Genomic DNA, 19195 nt, shown 5'->3' with positions numbered 1-19195 from the left:
ATGTCTATCGGGGCGCGTTTCTGTGGGAGCACATCACTCTAATATCCCACAAGCAACATAGGATTATGGACAATGTCTTGTTTTGGTCTGTATATGGACGGACGTATGGGGGACTGATACTGAGGACTGATTATTACTTCAATTTCCGTGGAGAAAAGTTGGGTGACCACCAGTAAAACGATCTCACGTGTTACGTTCATAATGCAACATGTATTATGCTACATATAGGTGGAGTAAGCTTAATATGGAGGCGTATATTTTTAGCGGGGAAAACATGGCGTCATCGTAAGCCCACTATGAGAATTTACAGGATGGCGACGAAGAACGTTGGACAATTCTGTATAATACATCGTATCACACTAACGCAATGATAACGTACGAATACTACCGCGTCCTTTAGCCTTCGTTTTTGTTGGACTGATAAGCCATTCACGTTGCGGCAAAAACTTTCCAATTTAATTTACAAATGGTCTTAAAGATCTGGTTTTGCACCATGACAAAATACTGATAGAATTAGACCATCGGTATCGGCCTAAGCAATTTGATGTTTTCGTATCATGTTCTTCAAGGTGTTCATACAGGCGAAAAGGTAACTCTCACCTGAATCGACTGATATGGCAAGGGATCCATAGAAACCATATTAACTTTTGCATTAATCAAAATACTCTAAAGTTAAATTGTGATGAAATTATCAGACATTCCTAGTTTCCGTCTGTGGATCATTGGTTCCCTGTTTACTAAACGAATCTTGTTAACCCGAAGTAAGATCCAGTACCCCTTATTCAATAGGTTAGCCAATGAGAACACGAAAAATACCAAGATCTTTTCAGAAAGACTTGATTTTTTTTTTTTCGTAAAGATGAAAATTTAATTTGATTGCGTTTCCCTATTACTTTTTATCGAAATACAAAAAAATATCTTCCTTGCTCACCGTCGTGCTTTAAGTATCAGCTAACAACGTCGTGATATATCACCTCTTTGTTAGTAAAGACGGTTTCCATATTGCGTATTGTGAAATATACATACTGCATAAGTGTCAATATGTATGAATCCTCCTTGAAACGATGGTTTTTTTTTATCTTGGTAAGATTACGACTCTCCCAAGTTGGAGATAGCTATAAAGCACAGATCTGGGCAATGACAATCGCCCTATGCCGTCATATATCAAAGCTAACGACACAGACCCCATATACGGGGACATCTGTATCACAATATCTGTGTCACAATAATTGTGACCGTATCTGGAAGTAACGATTGCTACACTAAGCATTTCGTTCTCGGAGACGATGCACTTACAGCGATCAACGTATTCTAGCCTATCACTCAAGCATTGACCTAAGATTAAATCCGCCCACTGCCAGAGCATTGCAGGCGGTTCGCCTCAGGTAATCAAGTAACAAGTGCTGGCTAGCTAGATCAAAGACTGGGCATGTACATGATTAAATAAGCATGGTAAAAACAAAAACACGCCGTTTACAAGCATCGTTACCTTAGAGACGATAATTTTCTTTGGTAAATTACTAGCTAATTGTCCAAAAACAAAGATTGTAATCCTTTGCCAAAATGACATCGAACCTCGACTCCTTTCACTCCACTTAAATCTAAACTAAACTTAAAAAGTAAAAAATCATTTTAATAATGTAAGAATTATAAGACGGACCGTTCATCGTATGTTGTCTATTGACGTTTTTTCGCCATACTTGCAACGGTACTTCCACTCTGAATACTTGTTGTCACATTACCATTATCTTTGCCAGGCAATAGTCTACATTGTCACGTAAATAGTCGTTCAATAAGTTGATTTATACTTTCATTTATTTAGTTCGTTATGAGATGTTGACGCTTCCAGTGGTGTCTTTAACTCTGCGGTGTGAGAAGAGGAGAGAACCTAAGGAGAGGGGTTCTCTAAAAACGTACCAATTCATTGGGTCACCAGCAGTCTGAGAACAATTAATGCATAGAAACGCAACGTTTTAGGGCGATTTTAACGAGTGGAGCTGCATTGAGAAAAAAGATAGGTTGACTTGTTGCAGCGAATACCAACTTAGACTTGTATATTGAACGTGATATGAAATAGGTTACCGCCGGACGTTTGGTAAGTTCCTGTTTAGGCATCCTCTTGTGTTAAACAGCGGAGCAGCAAGCTTCAACGTTCATATAACAAGTACAAGAAGTAGCATACAGTTAATACTGCCAGGCATAACTTCCCAGGATGTTGTTGAAACCTTACAGGCATGCCAACTGGCACTTGTATGGTAATATTTTCTATTGCTCACCGAAATACGCACTGTTAGCTAGTTAAGCGCTATGCAGGTTTTCCGAGTTCTGCAATAAGTCCCATTATCTCAGACTACTGACTCTTCCTCTTTATAATGAGCCCAATTTAATTTTACTTATATTACGCCCATATGCAAATATAAGTAACTGACCCAACTTTGCGTCCTTAAGTTAGCCCGAAATATTTAAGACCTCTCTTTTCTCTCGGATCTTCCTACTTTTTACACAGTTCTCAATGGCGTCGGCTGAGCTTTTCAGTGGGCTAGTTAAGAAACAGAGGGTTACATAATTCCAGTTTACTATCCCGTAGTAGCAATCTAAAGTACTCCATTTGTATACAATGTAAAAATTAAAGCTATAAATACGGCTCGTATTTTCGCCTTTCTATTGGATATAAATATAACTACTATACAGTTACCATAGGAAATAAAGTGTGCTTTGGTAGTAGCAAAAACTGACGCTGCAAGTTATAAATATTAAATTTTATTAGCAAACTTATTTAGATGACAACTTACATTGCACAAGCTCTCACCTTGTCGTCTCTACGCTGTGATCACCTCTTTCGATTGCTATCGACGTGAATTTCAACACTAGCTCGTCCGTTTCCTCACACCTCACAAAATTTTCCCGACTGAGTTCAGCAGGAAGCCACGGCACTGCAAGCAGCCAAATGTGTAATTCTTGTGTACCTTATTTACTGGAATAAATGCAAGCATACAAACAGATGGGTTGGATATGTCCCAGCTCAGGGGTCGCTCTTAGAGCCTCACGATCATCGTACACCGTTGCCCCTACACGATAGCCGCCGTATAGTTGCCACCCTCTACGACGGTTCTGCTGCTATACAACATATGGCACTTCGAGTAGTAGAAAAATGAAGATGAAAGAAGGGAAAAGGCAAACAAACAGAAAAAAACAGCAGTGCCGGTCGCGAACACGGGATGTCGTAACTGACTGGCCCCGTCATTCAAACATGTCGAGGCGTTTACTATCAGCTTAAGTATCGGTAACGGCAGGCGCGCACGTGATTTGGATGAACTGAAACTAATAGAAACTCCATACTACGAATCGGCGACGGAAATAGAAACATAGAAATCAATAGATGATAGCCTGCCGTATTCGTCTGCGACTGTCTCGGACACCATCTAGAAAAAAAGCCTTGGTATAACTGGAGAATGTCTTCACGAGGCCAGCGACAGGCGGCAGTGGCCAGTCGCAGTTTTATCGTCGCGGTTGGCAAATGCCGGTTGCTGCTGACGCGGGTACCGCTGTCGCCTGTGAGTGTACGTGGTCGCGCGTCTCCCTTTAGTTCATCTCTCCGCTCTACGACGCTTTCTCTCCACTGTTTTGACAACGAAACTAATTGCTTGCTAACTGCCAGAGAACGTATTGCGATCGGTAACCGAGACGTCTTGCACAAATAGCTTGCGACACGAGGGTATCCGAATTAGTTTGCACCTGACGTATTACCAGCCTTCTTCTTTTAGGCTGATGATTGTCCCGCTCTCATTAAAGTGACACAATCAAAGCTATTGTAAAGATGCAAAAAATGTTGGCGATAGCAAAGAAACAAGTCGTAGGAGAGGGATGAGCTTTCCGAAAAATTCACAACAGGTCTAACGTTCAGGACGACTTTACGCTGCAAGCACTTATGACGATTGATCCGAGCATCATACTTACAGTGCTATAGTGATTGTCACTATTTTTTGTACTAGTGAGATCGAATCAGCGGGTTAGAATCGGTTCATTTTAATCAGAAGTGCTCAGTGGTTTAAATCCGCGCGGATGGATTGTTCAATAAGCGATCTTCATTGGAAATCCATCAACCCGGGCTCGAGACGATACTTGATGTGTCGCCTGAAACAGAGGCAGCACAACGATATTTAGTAAAGTTAAATTTCACATGAATTTGTAGGGGTGTCACCATTGTTTTGGCTGAAGACCACTCCACTGGGAGAAAAAATCCTGTAGACCGTGATTTACATTACACGTGAATGGCAAGGGCGTTCACTGCCTCGCCTATAGCGGCCACCCTCTGGGCGCAAGACGGGCTGAGCCAAGCGGTACATATGTTCTAATGACGTAGTACTTTATACCCAAAGCGCAGTCATTGAAGCTCGAACATCGTTCTAAACATTCGAATACCTTTATGAAGCCAATCGACATACGAGTGTATATATATATACACTCGTATATATTAGTGCTTCCTTCTAGAAACTAGACTTATGATCTATTCATATGCGCCTTCTTTCATGTATAAATAGGTCACTGTCATAAGGGCGGTGATGGATATATAACGTTGTATTCTATGTTGGAAACTGCAATTCGCAGTGTATCGGAGTATGCCAATAACGCCTTGAATCTATAAATCTCAGGAATATTTCACTATCCAACATATAGGAGGGCTCTACATTCTACTCACGGTATATCGCACCAGCCGCCGCTAACTTTCATAAAAGGAACACAAAAACGCGTCCCCCACTTATTTGCCCGCGGCTGAGATGTAACAGGATTTTCTCCGCACGGATTCGTACTCAGTTAAGTCGAACAGAAGGCAGTGGTACATATTGACACAGATATACGCGCTGGAGGTTTTCTTTATATCTTATTCTATATAATATTTATTTAACGGAAAAACGTGATCTCAACTGTGTTATAAGGCGAAGCTTACCAAAAACGTCTTCGTGATTCCTATTTTTTTTTTTACTGCGTATTCACAATTCTATTGGCTAAACCTAGTTCGAACCTCTCACATTTCTACTATTAAGAAGTGAACCAATATAATAATGATAGTAATGTCGAAATGGTTTTTCTAGGAGATGAAGCTTGTCAATAAAAATATATAAAATGCGGTGGTATGACCTTTGTTACGTACTTGAAGATTTCAGCTGGAAAGCTGGCACTTCTTATACTTAGGATAAAGTTAAATAAGGCCTTAGACAAGTGGTGAGTGCACGGCTGTACTCCACGACTACAGATAAAATAGGCATCGTTCAAGTTTATATTCGTGGTTTTGAAGTTGAAGTTAGTCATTTTTTTCCGAGCGGCACGATACGCGCACTTAACAATAGACCAGTTGCAAGAAGGGCACTTCAATAAGAAATTGGGATCAGTCTAGTAAGATAATAATGTGGTAAATTTCCTGAATCAGAAAAATAGAATTCTTATAGCCGAACAGCTGCAACGGGGTGACGGAAGTATTGCAGTACAGCCGGGTTTCAGAATAACAACAGGAAAATTGTAAATGTAACAGTTCGACAATTGGGTAACGCTTGTTACTAGGTCGGGTGTAACGCGAGCCAGAATCTATAACAGGCTGATGATAAGTGCGGCATGGTAACAAGATCGTTAACAAATTTTAGTGACGGAATAGATGAAAGCAGTCAGAGCGACGGCATAATTACTTACGTATTTATAAGGTCCTGTGTACGACCATCCTAATAAAATACTGTCGACTGTTCTGTTACCAAGCCTTTTGGTCCTTCATCGTTTTCTGACTGGGCTTTCCGTGTCGAAAGTGTACCTTAGCGAGAACTTTGATGGAAAATTCGGGAGCTAGTCTAAAATTGATAGTGATTATTTCGTTAGAAAGAAATGAACGAAGCCGGTATTGAAGAGCTCGAATTTAGTATTCTTTTTTTCGGAAATAGTAAGTAATACGCTGTTTAGGTGGCCACCACCATTGTTATCGAAACGACAGTGGTTTACAATGGCGTACAGCTATCCTTGGATGCCCCTTAGCCGAAGATAAGCGAACAAAAGTTTGCTATATATATATATATATATATATATGTGGACTATGCTAATAAGCTCGAAGAGAATGGAAGGCCGACTTATCACCTTTTCCCTTCCGGCGGTCTCAAAACGAACTCTTTATCAGGTACCGCATACTGATAAAGCTACTACATGTTAGAGCTAGTTAATGGACAGTTAGTATATAAACAGGCAAAGTGCTTTGTCAATCTAACAATGTTTTTCGCAGCGCGCCGTCTGCTGCACCATTAACGCATGATTTCATAGGACATCAATCCGCTAAGCTAGCGTTTATTATGAGTTTATCTTTAAGGTATTTTCTACTGCAGAGAAGACAATCGTTATCAGTTACGGAACTTGCTGAATAGCAGTGTAAAAAGCCTATGCCGTCAGGTACGAGAAATCGAATTTCGCTCTGTGAGTACGTGCAAGCTGGATGATTGGCTCTTGGGACCGAAAACATAATGACCACTTAGAATTGCGAAGTGACGTTTAAGTTAAGTTACGCATCCAGGCGGAGTAGCTACACAAAAATCATATAGGACATAAATATTAATAATAGTAATAGACAAACAAGTGATTGATAGTCAACAATGAGTGTTACACAGCATGGACGGCCAAGACGGTTGTTTCAACTTACTTTTCAATCGTACAGCTGCTTAACACGAATATAAAGTTATTTCTTTCAGAAAAAGAGACGAAGCACGACACGCTTGATATAGAACGCTCGATTTACACGACGTTTTTATCTAGAATATCGTATCCTTTTAGATATATGTCTATGTGAGCATGAACGTTATCATGTTTTGATCATTGCGTATCGCAAATTTGTGGCGACTACGACAGGTTCTAATTCAATCCAAACATGATCACAATACTCAATGATAACATGCACACAAGGTATCAAGTTCAGCTAATTTTACACGATTTCATTGTAGAGCATTGGAAAAAAAAAAGGTTTACTTGCCAACCCATCATTCAGGTATTCAATTTTCCTCTGTTGGTCTCATAGCAGGGTTAATACACGCGTATAATTTTCTTTCGTATGCTAGCGGCATTGTAGATCATAGAAAATACATGGATAAGAAGACGTGAGGGCCATTTTCAGTAAGCTAAAGGTGGCTTTCGTACAGCCAAGGTAGGATTTTATACCAGCAATTCAGTTATCTATAGTGACATTTTAAGTCGACAACAGTAATCACAATAAAGATTACTAAACACATCGGACAACATGACCCCACTTCGGACAAATAAGGCCAATCCTTTAGTTCCTCTATGGCCTTCAATATAAAAAAAAAGCCCGAAAACTATTGGCACGACAACCTCGTCGCCAAAATCAAGGAGGCCGCTTTTCACAATGTGCCCAGGAGCTGGATCTCAGAATGACACAGGTCAAATTGTATAGATAATGAAAGTAATTCTCTGTCGGCGAGGAAGTACGGCTTATTCGAAAGTAAAGCATCATGTTTTTGTCTAAAAATTATACCGGGTGCAGATTCTAAAGAGCCAAGCGATTAACCGCCCACTGTCCAGTAGGCGACATACATACGACGATTTGGGCATCGCGAAACAGCGGCACGCAAATTACCAGTTCGGAGAGAAATTTCACTAAGACCCAATCCGCTTTGACCTGATTTCGCTTTGTAAACAGTCGAAAAAAAGAATCACGCGTTTAACGGTTGCCAGTTCGCTTTCACTTGGCTACTTTCGAACGCTAACAACACTAGTGTGCTTATAAGAACTATATATAGGTACGTGATAAGTTTTTGAAGGGCACTTTTAGAATACAGGTTATTCATTACCGTCGTCGAAGTTATAAATATATTAAGGTTTAAGATCGGCACGCTCCTTTGTGCATGAACTCGAATTAGAAATCACTTTGCCCCGCGTTAAAAAGTATGGAAGTTTAACGATAACTGAACGGTCCGACAGTTAAGCATTGATTACACACGCATGTCAAAAAAGTGCTACTCATTGAGAACGATTCAGAGGCTGTATCAAGTTAGTTAATGGGGGCACGACATCCTAAAACGTCGCTTAGTAGCAAAAATCAGGTCTTCGACAGTTGCAGCGCGGGCTCTGGTCAGTGTGGCTAGTTTAGCCAAAGGGGTGCTTGGCAAAGGATCGCTGGGGTGACGCCGACATAGAAACTATTTAGCTTTCCTGCATTTAGCCAAGTAAATTATTGGCCTAGTTTACCTTCGGAACATCTACTACTATGCACATCTATTACACTTCCGCACTCTACTGTGTCAAGTTTTATATTTGGTACTGTCTTTGAGTACTGCTTCAGCCTCCACTTGAGCTTTATGAAGAATCACTTTACCATCCTGCTTCATATCGAAATAATAACACGTGGCTATGAGCGGGCTTTAAACATGGGCAACCTTGTAGTGGTAGGCAACTGAATGACGGAATAGCTATCTTGAGGTTGGTTTGCAGAACTGTACCGTATAGTTGACAGGAATTGACAGTAACCCCTCTTCTGCTTCTTCCGACACATTTTATGTAGGCCTCACTTTTAGCCGTTTCTTTATTAAATCAGCTATTATCTGGAAAAAGTGTAATACATACAAATGCACAAGTAGTTTTAAGAGGGCATTTCCCTCTAAATATAGAAGCATTGCACAGAGCATCTGTGCGGATTGTTTATTATTGCGGACGACACAATCTATACGCTGCGATGTGCGCTGGAATCTTCGTAGGCCAAGTGATCTGTCACTTTTTTCACTTACACCGTATTCTATGAGACACTTCATTGTAGTTCTCAGCTGTTCGATTTAAACTACAGCAGGGGTCAAAAATACTAGAGGTGAAAACTAGCCGACCTATGGCGATTCGTCGAAGCAGTTACTGTTCCATCGAAATGTCGTCATAAGGACCTTTCTTTCATCACGCAATGATTTCATTATGTTGTTGCCCACCCATCCCCAGATGCGGAACAGGTGCTGCTAGGTATTTTTTCCAGACTTTATATAGACCCCATTTTTACGGGCTGATCAAATTATCTTTCTTTATCTACGGAATGATTAGTTTCATTTATTATTGATAAAATGAAAAACATATATATATATATATATATATATATATATATAACACATGAAGTAAAGTTACGTCGATAAAAAGGATCTAACCTACGATGTTATTGTAGATTGAGACATCAGGACAATTTGTGGTGTTGGTATACTTCCGATAATTGCGGCCCATAAAATCTGGTTGTCATAATAGAGACGCAATGACATCTTTAAAGGAGATTTGCTATCGTTGTTGCTAGTTATAGCTCCCAACTCGTAGAATTTAAGTCGATTTCGGCCATCTTGTTCATCTATATGCGAATTATGCTGAAGTTGGTAAAAGGCAGTCATTCACACCATCGCATCAACAGGGCCAAACAAGGCTAGAAGTTGCATTATCTATACAACGAACACGTGCAAATAAGCAACGTGCTTAGACTAAGCAGGCCTTGGTAATAGGTGCACGGTCCTGATTCGCCGTTTGCTTTAGTAAGGTATGATTGAGTGCACTTTGAATTCTGCATTCAGTGATTCCTTAGCATTCTAATCGTCAATTAGGTCTTCGTGACGGTCAAGATATGACTGTGTATTTGGTCACCGGAATTACACATATCCATTGAATGCTGCTGATGATGGAATTCCATCCTCCAACATTACTATAGCGAAAAACGTGAAACACATTATATATTCCCCTTCCAGTTCACTGGTCAAAACCTACGTATCTGCAGTGAGTCTATGACATTTCCCCATCATTCTTCATAAATTAATCTAGACCAATGGCCTCATTAAAAAACTATTAAAGATTTCATACACGCTACAAATAATCACGAGAATAAAATATCTCGTTTAGGCAACAGCGCTTGAATCTTTTTTTCTTAGTCATTCAGTCTCTCTTACTTGCAATTAAAGGCAATCAAGTGGAGAAATATTAAAAATGATTGTAAGGTAGTAAACGTAAGTAGACCTTTAGTAACAGCGCATGCGAGAAAGCTGGTTGTGCGTTCCAAGGTTATATTATATTAGGTACGTTTTTCGTCAATTTCATCGCGTAATATCACCAGCTTCTTGAAAGAGCTAATAAATGAAGTAGTAACCCAGAGAATCAATTCCAATATGATGTAGTGGAAATTTTACGGTCTTAGTATGAAAAAAACGCAAAAAAAACACGCAGACACTCTGGGAAACTTCTGAGCATACTCATTTAGGATTGTAAGGGGTATGTTTGAAAAAAGTTGCGAAGCACAAGTTGACGCAAACAATCCACTACGGATCTTGCGGAAGAGGGATTTCCGAGACTGATGACCAGATAGAGCACCGATTAAGGGATACTACTTAAATAGGACCTTTTGTCGGAAAACTGACAACCAGTTAACAAGATAAAGCTGTCAAAGGGTCAATAACCCCCAGGAGTTGTCCTACTTCTTACCAGGTCAACCGGTCCATTACAATGCATGTGTAGAGTTAAAAGCGATATAAAACAAAAGAAATCGCTTCTTAGCAAGAAGACGAGTACAAAAACAGGACCGAATCCCGTGCCAGTTCTGTGGTACACCATTCTTATCATAATTGAGTAATAACAACCGAAAAGCATGAACTTTTCTTCATACTATTAAGAAAATGTCATTTTAAGCGCACTACGTCAAAGCAAGGGAATCGCGGCGCTATCTCAATTAACGTGTTTAAGTAGCGAGTAGGGCTATGCAGAGTAAAGCAATAGATCAAAAGCGAACGCTTTTTTATTTGGTTTCTTCACAGTATATACAGGAGTAGCGGAGGCAGGTAGTATTACGTTGTAATGTTTAACCGGATATACCTTCGGGAATCAAAGGATACTTCGTTCCGAAAAGATGCTGATAGACGTGAGCTTTACTTATTTTAGCAACTCGTGAACCGAGCAAGGATCGTTTCATGCGGTTTTGTAGAACGTCGGGAACTTCTTGAGCGCGTTTTATAACGAAACAGCTCTGGAATAACAATTAGTTTTTAAACAGGGGAACTAGGGTTAATAACACGTGGGGCATGCGCGGTATGTTACTTTTACTTAATACTATATATCGTATGGTATATGCCATCGGTAAAACTTAAAGCAAGCATTATTAGCCAGGGGTTTAGCCATCGCGTCAGTACTATGTCCTAAAACACAGCATTATATAGACGGCTGACATTTTATGGAAATGATTCAAGACTGTATTCAATATGGGATCTTGGACTAAAACCGGGCGAAAGTTGTCAGCTTTTAGAGCTTTTAAGTTCTGACAACGCCAGAACTTCTCCTCAGCCACTGCAGAATTCTATGCGACATTATTTTATTCCTCGTCAGTTTCAGCGCAACATGTACATGGGTTCTTTATCAACGTAAATCCTCGAGAAGTTAGGTATTACGCATTTCTGTCAAAGCTATTTTGCGTCCATACGCTGTGTTTCGCTCGTGAACAACTTGCTAGTGTAGCAAATAGGTAAAATCGAACTTGCTAAGCGTTTGGTCCGTTTCTGGTCCTAATACGGTAGCTCCGCTTGACTTAGGAGGAAAACAGATTCAAATACGCACGCAACTAAGGACACATTGTCCTTTCTTTAAATGCTACTGTTATTTATAGTACTACTGCGCGACTTATTTTCGGTGGGTTAGCTTCTGGTGCTGCAAGTTCCAATCAATGTAGCTATAACGCACGAACCCGCTTCTATCCTAATGACAAAACTTAATCTATTGATTTTATAGCGAAATTATGCCTTTTTGCTAATTAAACTAGTATCAATTATGGATCGCGTATCGTCTACAACGTTATTGTTGAACTAAGAACGTCCCTCATGTTGAATTATCTCGCCAAATATCTGTATAAACCAACCAACTTCTTTTTAGCTGTATTTTAGATAATGGTAATAAAATCTATTTTTGATACACATGTATAACTGCCGTTCCTGTTATTATCCGCTGACATACGTAGTCGATGTCGCTAGACGATCTTCGAGCGTCGTACACGTAAGTGGATAGTCAATAGTCTAAGTTCAGGCGTAGCAATCTTTCTTCAGTTCGAGTCTTAGCTCAGCTGTTGGCTCGAGGCTGTGCGATAAGATCAGCCGCTGAAGCCCGGCAGCTAGAAATCAAAGCAGATTTGGAATTTATTCAAACTCGAACGCTCTGCCGCAGTGACTGCCCTTGCCGATGCTGTTCCAGGTGTTCAGCACCGACTATGATTGCAACTTCGATGATAACAAAATTAGTAGCCATCAAGCGGCCGATAAGGCAATAGGACCAATGATAGCCCAAGCATTTGCCGTCTAGGAGAGAAGAAACGAACGCATCAAACGGACAAGTTGATCGTGGCACCGCCACTCTGTCGTCGGTCAGCTAGCTGGCAAGCAAACGAATCGGTATCCCTAGCAAAATCGGCATTTGCCGCGGAAAGAACTGATATGGCAATCTACGAACAAGACAGCGTCCCCACAGTAGCATTTTGGGCCAGCTAACTGTCATTGATCATATCGTCATCAGTAGACTGTCTCAGCCTCCCTCGAACGTGAACGTACGTTACTTCAAGAAGAACATGACTTTCCACGCCTAGTGAAATTATTTGGGAATAAAACGTGATGAGGAGGTCTTGATTACTTTGCCTGTTTATTTGAACGTTATAGCTAGTAATATTTCATACACAGGTGCAATTTACTGAGCACTTACTGACAGAACGTGGTACGTGAGACGTTAAGATCCGCATAATGTTTCATTTAAGACACTCGAAGGCTGAGCGAGGCCATTCTTAACAAAGATTTACATGTATTGGTCGTTGAAAAATTTCTGAACAAAGCCGGATTACTGGCCGTATAGGAAACAGAGACTTTATTGAATCACCTGCTTCAGTGCTCCGGCAAACTCGTTGGCCGTTTTTCCATAGCTAACTAGTGTAATGGGAATGGATGAACCAGCGATAATGTACGATGTGTGAACACGACTAAACACAGCCTGACAAACGTAACACTTGAACGACTATTGCGTCTATGCAGATCAACGTAACCATCAGCATTGAACGTTACTAACTGAAAAAATCAAGAAAGATCATTGGCTGCCTTTCAATGCATAGAACGTTGACCGCAGTCGAACGATTTTTGGCAAATGGCGGCTAGCAAACAGCGACATTCGCTGGGGCATACGTGCGTTTAATGGCCCGAACGTAGTGGTATTGATAAATTCGCGGTTCGTATTACGCCCATGTTTGATGACGAAACGCGTCGGCATCACATTGCCCTTATCTGGGTATTTGGCGGTGTACCTAGCTGTGTTAGGCCCAGATGGGTCAATAAGAATAATCGAACAATGCCTGACTTTAGGTTTGCGGTTACAGTATTTAACTCCACATGAGGATGAAGACGGCGGCACGTTCACTCTTGATACGTGAATTTACGAAGGCATTCTGTTGGCTGATTGTCACGTCATTATCACAAAGTCGAACGTCTCATACTTTAGCATTCAGAGGAATTGATGAGATCTCTTTTCGACAGCCAGATTGTCGTATTTGAAAGCGGGAAAAATATAGCATTTTTGTTACATAAAAATTGAAAAAATTCTAGCCTTTCGAAGTAAGGCTTAAAAGGTAATATTTCGTTTGTTTTGCCAAGTACAATGATAAGGCTATCATACGGCGACAATCTAGTTGTTTCAACTCAAAATCGGGTGTCGCGCGCAAATTGCTGCGACCTTTGCAAATAAAGGGTAAAAAAACGTCATTTGGAAAACCATCCATCTTGTGACGCTTGATTTATTTTGTGGGGAGACCAAATGTTGCCGGATATAGCCTTCAGTATCTTTTGGGTCCTCTGTAGAAGTAAACAAATTTTCACCTGCGTTGTGCGCCTTGCCATTTTTGTGCTAAAATTGTTTGCGCAAATACAGTGAAAACGAGTATACCTAGCTTCATTTCATAAAACGATAAAAACAATGGACAGATCATTTATCCGGTGTCGTCTGGCTTTGGCTCGTCTTATGAAATTCGATTTTTTTTTGTAAAGCTTCTTTTTTTTGCTAAATTTTGTGTCGCTGGCATCGATACATCTACATATGAAAAATTTTTTTGCAGATATTGATTTTTGCACTGGTCCACTTTTTGCTACTTTTTTTCAAATCATTTTATTTTGAAATGAATACGAATCGGAATAGATTATTATCCTTCATGATCCATTGCTATTGTAGCCGAAAAACCTTGGCACCAGCTCTCACTAAACTAGCGAACGGGATTACTGTAGTTTTATTGGAAATTCATTTCCAACGACAATTAGCAGGCGAACAAACCAAACGGATCGCTTGATTAATCACAAGATGCTGTTTTTTGGGGGGCGTCCGTTGTCGTTCAGGTTGTTGAACCTTGTAATGCACGAGCCAACAGCGCACCGCAAGCTAACAGATATTTTATTCCCTTACCGTAATTAAGCTATTTTTTGAATAATAATGCGCACAAACTGAGCTGCTTTCCAGAGGTCCACGAACTGGAAACCTTTTACAGACGTAATTATACTGACATACTTCAACCGGACAAAATACGGTTTCACAGAATTGGTACGTAAACCTCTTCTACAAAAGCTAGTGTTTTTGCCCGAAATTCGTATGTATACTGTGGCCGAGAAAAAAAGAAAAAAATAAAACTTTTTCACGTTCTGTCGGCAATTAGTCACTGCTAATCTGACCATGTATGACATTGGAAAACAAAGTCCAAAACTTTGCTTAGGATCAATTATAGCGCATATTCCATGAGTTGAATCAATCAATATAATTTCCTAATTAATTCTTTAATTTCTTTGATTTCTCTCGCCATAGAATTCTATGAGGTCACAATAATCCAAACCGAACAGTAAACAAAAAGGCGCCAACAAATAGGTACTGCCTAAAACATTCGGTGTCCATACGTACAAACGGTTCACGACGATCTTTTTGTAAAAGCTTAATTTAAGTATTATCTACTCATGCTCAGCAAAACGTTACACGGATTTCCACCAATTCCCGCCTTTTCACTTGAAAACAATGAATCCGTGCAAAGAAGTATGGATTCGCTCTTCCCATATCCCAGATGTGGCTAACTACTATAGTAGCGTTTTCTCAATACTATGAGTTTAGTTAGCACCCTATAGCTACAGGTTATAAAATTAATTTCTATATTCATATTTTTCCTTTTGTCTATGGTCCTGTAGCAGGCGGAACGGCCTTGCCAGATTTAGTCGGTATTAGAGAAAGACAGATAAAACCCGCCAGTAATTATAATTCTGTTCGTCTGTCATTAAAGCCTCATAATTATTAGAAATCTTTCCTAGATATGCTTCGTATAGTAAAAATAACATCCTATTTTTACATTCAGTCAATCTGTTTAATCAAAAGGAGATGAAGGATTGCACGAACTATGTTTGTGTTTGCTTTTTTTTTTTTGTTATAGATTCTTAGATTTAATCAAATGTGGGGCACAGGTGAACATTCTTATATAACACAGAAAAAAAAACTATTTAGGTCATTGTTTTGACCTGAATTTTGCGAGAAGCTGACGGTGGCTGTGGCAGGCAGCTCCTACGATAGTTACCTATGGATGAACTAATAGCCTCTTTCATATGTGGTTATTTGTTAATATTTGCTATTGTATGCCTCCATGGAAAAGATCGTCTCGATGACATCATTCTCCGATAGGCTTTCAGGCCTTCGGCGTACCTTGTAAGGATCGCGCTATATTATTGATTTGCAAGATCAATGCAAAATACGGTGACTACTACTATCGTTTCCGTTATGATGCGCTGATGATGTGTTCTCTTATGAAATTTCAACAACCTGTTGAAACTAAGTGTAGACACACTCGATTCACTATTGGGAATCAGCTTAATGGCAGTAAAACGTGCAGCATCTACGTTTTAGTTACTAGTGCGTACGAAAAAAGAGCGACATTGACTGAAGCTGGCAATAATACATACACCTACAGCGTAAAGGTTCAAATAAAACTGTCGAGTGAAAAATAAACTTTGAAACAACTTTGTTAACTTCCCAACGACTGGACTCAACGGAACTTTTTGTGCTTGTTCAATTTTAGAGTTACATCTTTGTACCTACCAGCTCTATAACATATGGAGAAGTAAATGTACATTGAAAAATTAGCCAATTTCCTAGAAAAGGCAGAGAACTATTGCTATCCTAATGTGCTGATGTCTATGCATTTACCTTGTGCCCATGTACAACGCGATGTTTACCCTACCATACCTCTATCGAATCGCCTATTTACTTAGATCAGTAAATGTGAATTGGTTTACCTTTGGGCGTCTTGTGCGAGCGTTGAATTTATACGAAGAACTTGGTTAAATCACCACTATCTTTTGCTAATTGCAGACAAGATCGGTTTTTTTTTTTTTTTTTTACCAGAAAAAGCCTTTTCACTGATCACTGTGTGTGATGCGTTCTGGTACGGTTCTCTAATGTTTGTCTATTTTGATCGCTATTCGTTCTCATGTCTCCGTCTGCTTCCGGCACATTTTGTTGCGATCCAGATAAGCCATGAGAGCTGCATACGACGACCGGCTACCACTTTGGGTGCAATGAGATAGATAAAGGTAAAAAAATACTAATTACCTCTCAGACCATTTTCGTCGACTAATTTGATACGGCGATTCCGGTACGCTGCTATCCAGTCCCTCGCAGATACGCGTGCACCAGTTCCGTGACTCTTGAGTGTTGCCCCAACAACAGATGTGCTGAAGTGGCCAGTGACGTTATTTTAACGGCTCTGTTTTGTGTGCAGGTCTTGACGTTTTCTTATATGTATGTTTTTACCGTATACATAATCTTATCTAAACTGGTAGCAGTTCACTAATATTTGACGAAAAAGGTCGTTCAAGCCGACGCTAACTGAAATTATGCACGAGCACGCCATTTTGCAGTGGCCTTAGCGTGCATCTCTCCCATACGAGCGAACCACTTAACCGTCTATAGTGACGCGTGCGTGCCAAATTGTTTAGCTACGTCCGTCGCTACATGTATGTCTTATGCTGCCGCAACTCTTTACAAGATCGGAGACACTGCTACACTGATTGGCTGCACCCATCCGCTACCGCTGTCGCTATTGTTCCACCGGGTATAGCGGCCAGCAAGAATACAGTAGAGTGACTGTAGATGGCGATTTTGCTCCCATAATATGAGAAGAGAAAGAGTCGTCGACGATAAGGACATTTGCTTTGTTGGAGAGAGTAGATCGGATCGACAAGACGGCGCGACGTTTGCAGCTGCTGCTGCCGTTGCAGCCGCCCCCATTTTCAGCTACCTCTCTTTCACCAGGATCACCACAAGTAACAATTGCAGTGAAAACACGAATAATGATGCCGGCTTCCAAACAGTGTTCCGTCAAAGGGCACAGCTGACAGGGTGCCTCGTCGGCCCCAATACTTTACCCCTGTTCAAGTGACAGTCGCACCTGACTCATTTAGATTAAGCTTGACCATTGACGGTAATTTCTATCATTGCTTTGCTGGTGTTGTTTACACTTCTGTGTCTGCTGTTATTGCCGCTGCCGGGAACCTGAATACTGAGTCAGACCGTTATCTCAGCGTGGATGTAGCGTGCAGGCAGGGGTTAAGAGATGGGGCATCAGGGAACGGTGGCGGCGGCGGCGGCGGCTTTTGAGATGGCAAATATGAATGCACAGCGCAGAAGAGTACGTCTGACCAAATTTTGCAGCTCATTCCCGTCTGCTTACTAATTTGTTGGGTCATCTGGTCTAATTGCTAATATTCAGTGGGAAGGACGTAGCGACCTGGAGTTAGGGGGAGCAGAAGGTGCTCATGGGGTAAGACAGGTATAGGCCTCGAAGGTATGCCTGTTAGGTGGCACTTAGAGCCTGAAGCAATACTCGATGCAAATGTCCAGCATAAATACTGTTTTAGTTGAGGAGGGAGGCCTATGAAAGCCTTGCTTAGTTGTTTTTCTATCGAGATCCTCCATTAGTAATCCATGTCAGTGGGTTGTACAATAGACATAATTGATATATATATAAAGTGCTGAGTAATCTCGAGCTTCGATGCATACATGTAAATTCCTAAAATAGTATCAACTTAGTTTGCTACTAAGTGAAAATCACTAGTATTATTATTACAGTCGGTTGAATTCACGTAAAAACAATCTGATCTTCGTATCAGTTGGACGTCAAGGACAATGTATCAAAACGGCAAACATTTACGTCTACTAATAACATAGGAAAACTATTTACACAATTTCATCGCCATATTTCTGCTAATACGCGATTGGTTATATCGCAAACAACTACGTTACTTGTATGGACCTATCAAGAAATTTACCGGCAATAAGAGGTGCTGCTGCTGCTTCCAGTTAATTTTTTTTGTTACACCCAACATTTCCTTCTTCTTTAAATGTATAGACCCTGAATCCGACAATATACGCCAAAAAGGCAAGATAGTGTTTTTGATAGAATTTTGATCCAGAGGTAATATGCTCCATTTCTTTAATAATAGAAGTTTGTAATCTGTAAATCTTGCGTTTTGTACACCGCAAGGCATTTTTTCGGTTAAATGCGCCCACACATTGTTCTCAGTGGTTACTACACAAGGAAATTACCGAGAACAGAGAATATAGAATGAGCTAATTTCATTAAAAAAAAACTACGGAATTACATTGGTTGGACGTAGCGTTACTTGCTTGTCATATTTCTCCCAGATTTAAGATACCATCCTTTCGATCCAGCTTAGAACTTGTTCTGAACGTACGTGTGTAAAGTAATAGTATGCCACACAGACTTGATGGTAGTATAAGAATCTTGAACGTGATGAAGAGCCCAATGATTACTATAGCTTACCTCTATTTCTTGTTTTAGCTACTCATTTATAGAGAAATTATAATTTAGTGATAGATCCTCTGCTTACTAATTATATATACTAGAGATTGGTGTATCATCTCATCGAAAAATAGCAAACGTATACCCACCCCTAACCAAATGTTTTCCAGTTCCGTTTAAGCACCTTACACAACCCTGCCCGGTGGGCGGGATTAGCTAACTTGCGTATCTTTTCAAATTTTTTTTCTCATAAAAATCGAATGATCAAGAACAACCTGTACCTAACTGCCCCGATGTTAGCACAAAATAATTATTAAGTTTCTCCTTACCACTGCCAATATAAAATGCTAAAGA

At 40.3% G+C, this 19195-nt stretch overlaps 1 protein-coding gene across 5 annotated transcripts in view; it reads right to left on the bottom strand.

Annotated features, from left to right (window-relative positions):
* The window catches only part of LOC111261221 (monocarboxylate transporter 12-B), a 40198-nt gene extending 23048 nt beyond the window's left edge, over positions 1-17150 (bottom strand). The window contains exons 1-4 of one of the 5 annotated variants that reach the window (XM_086968611.1): positions 16314-16603; positions 5686-5837; positions 3958-4134; positions 2810-2933 (exon numbers count right to left, since the gene is read on the bottom strand). The gene's annotated coding sequence lies outside the window, so the exon portion shown is untranslated. The other 4 variants (XM_022834537.2, XM_022834538.2, XM_086968612.1 and 1 more) reach the window with 4 other exon arrangements.
* Between the last annotated feature and the right edge of the window lie 2045 nt (positions 17151-19195).

This window comes from Varroa jacobsoni, unplaced genomic scaffold, assembly GCF_002532875.2.
Source record: "Varroa jacobsoni isolate VJ856 unplaced genomic scaffold, vjacob_1.0 scaffold_535, whole genome shotgun sequence".
NCBI lineage: Eukaryota > Metazoa > Arthropoda > Arachnida > Mesostigmata > Varroidae > Varroa > Varroa jacobsoni.
Note: the sequence above shows the minus strand (reverse complement) of the source record. Positions and strands in the feature narration are given on the sequence as shown.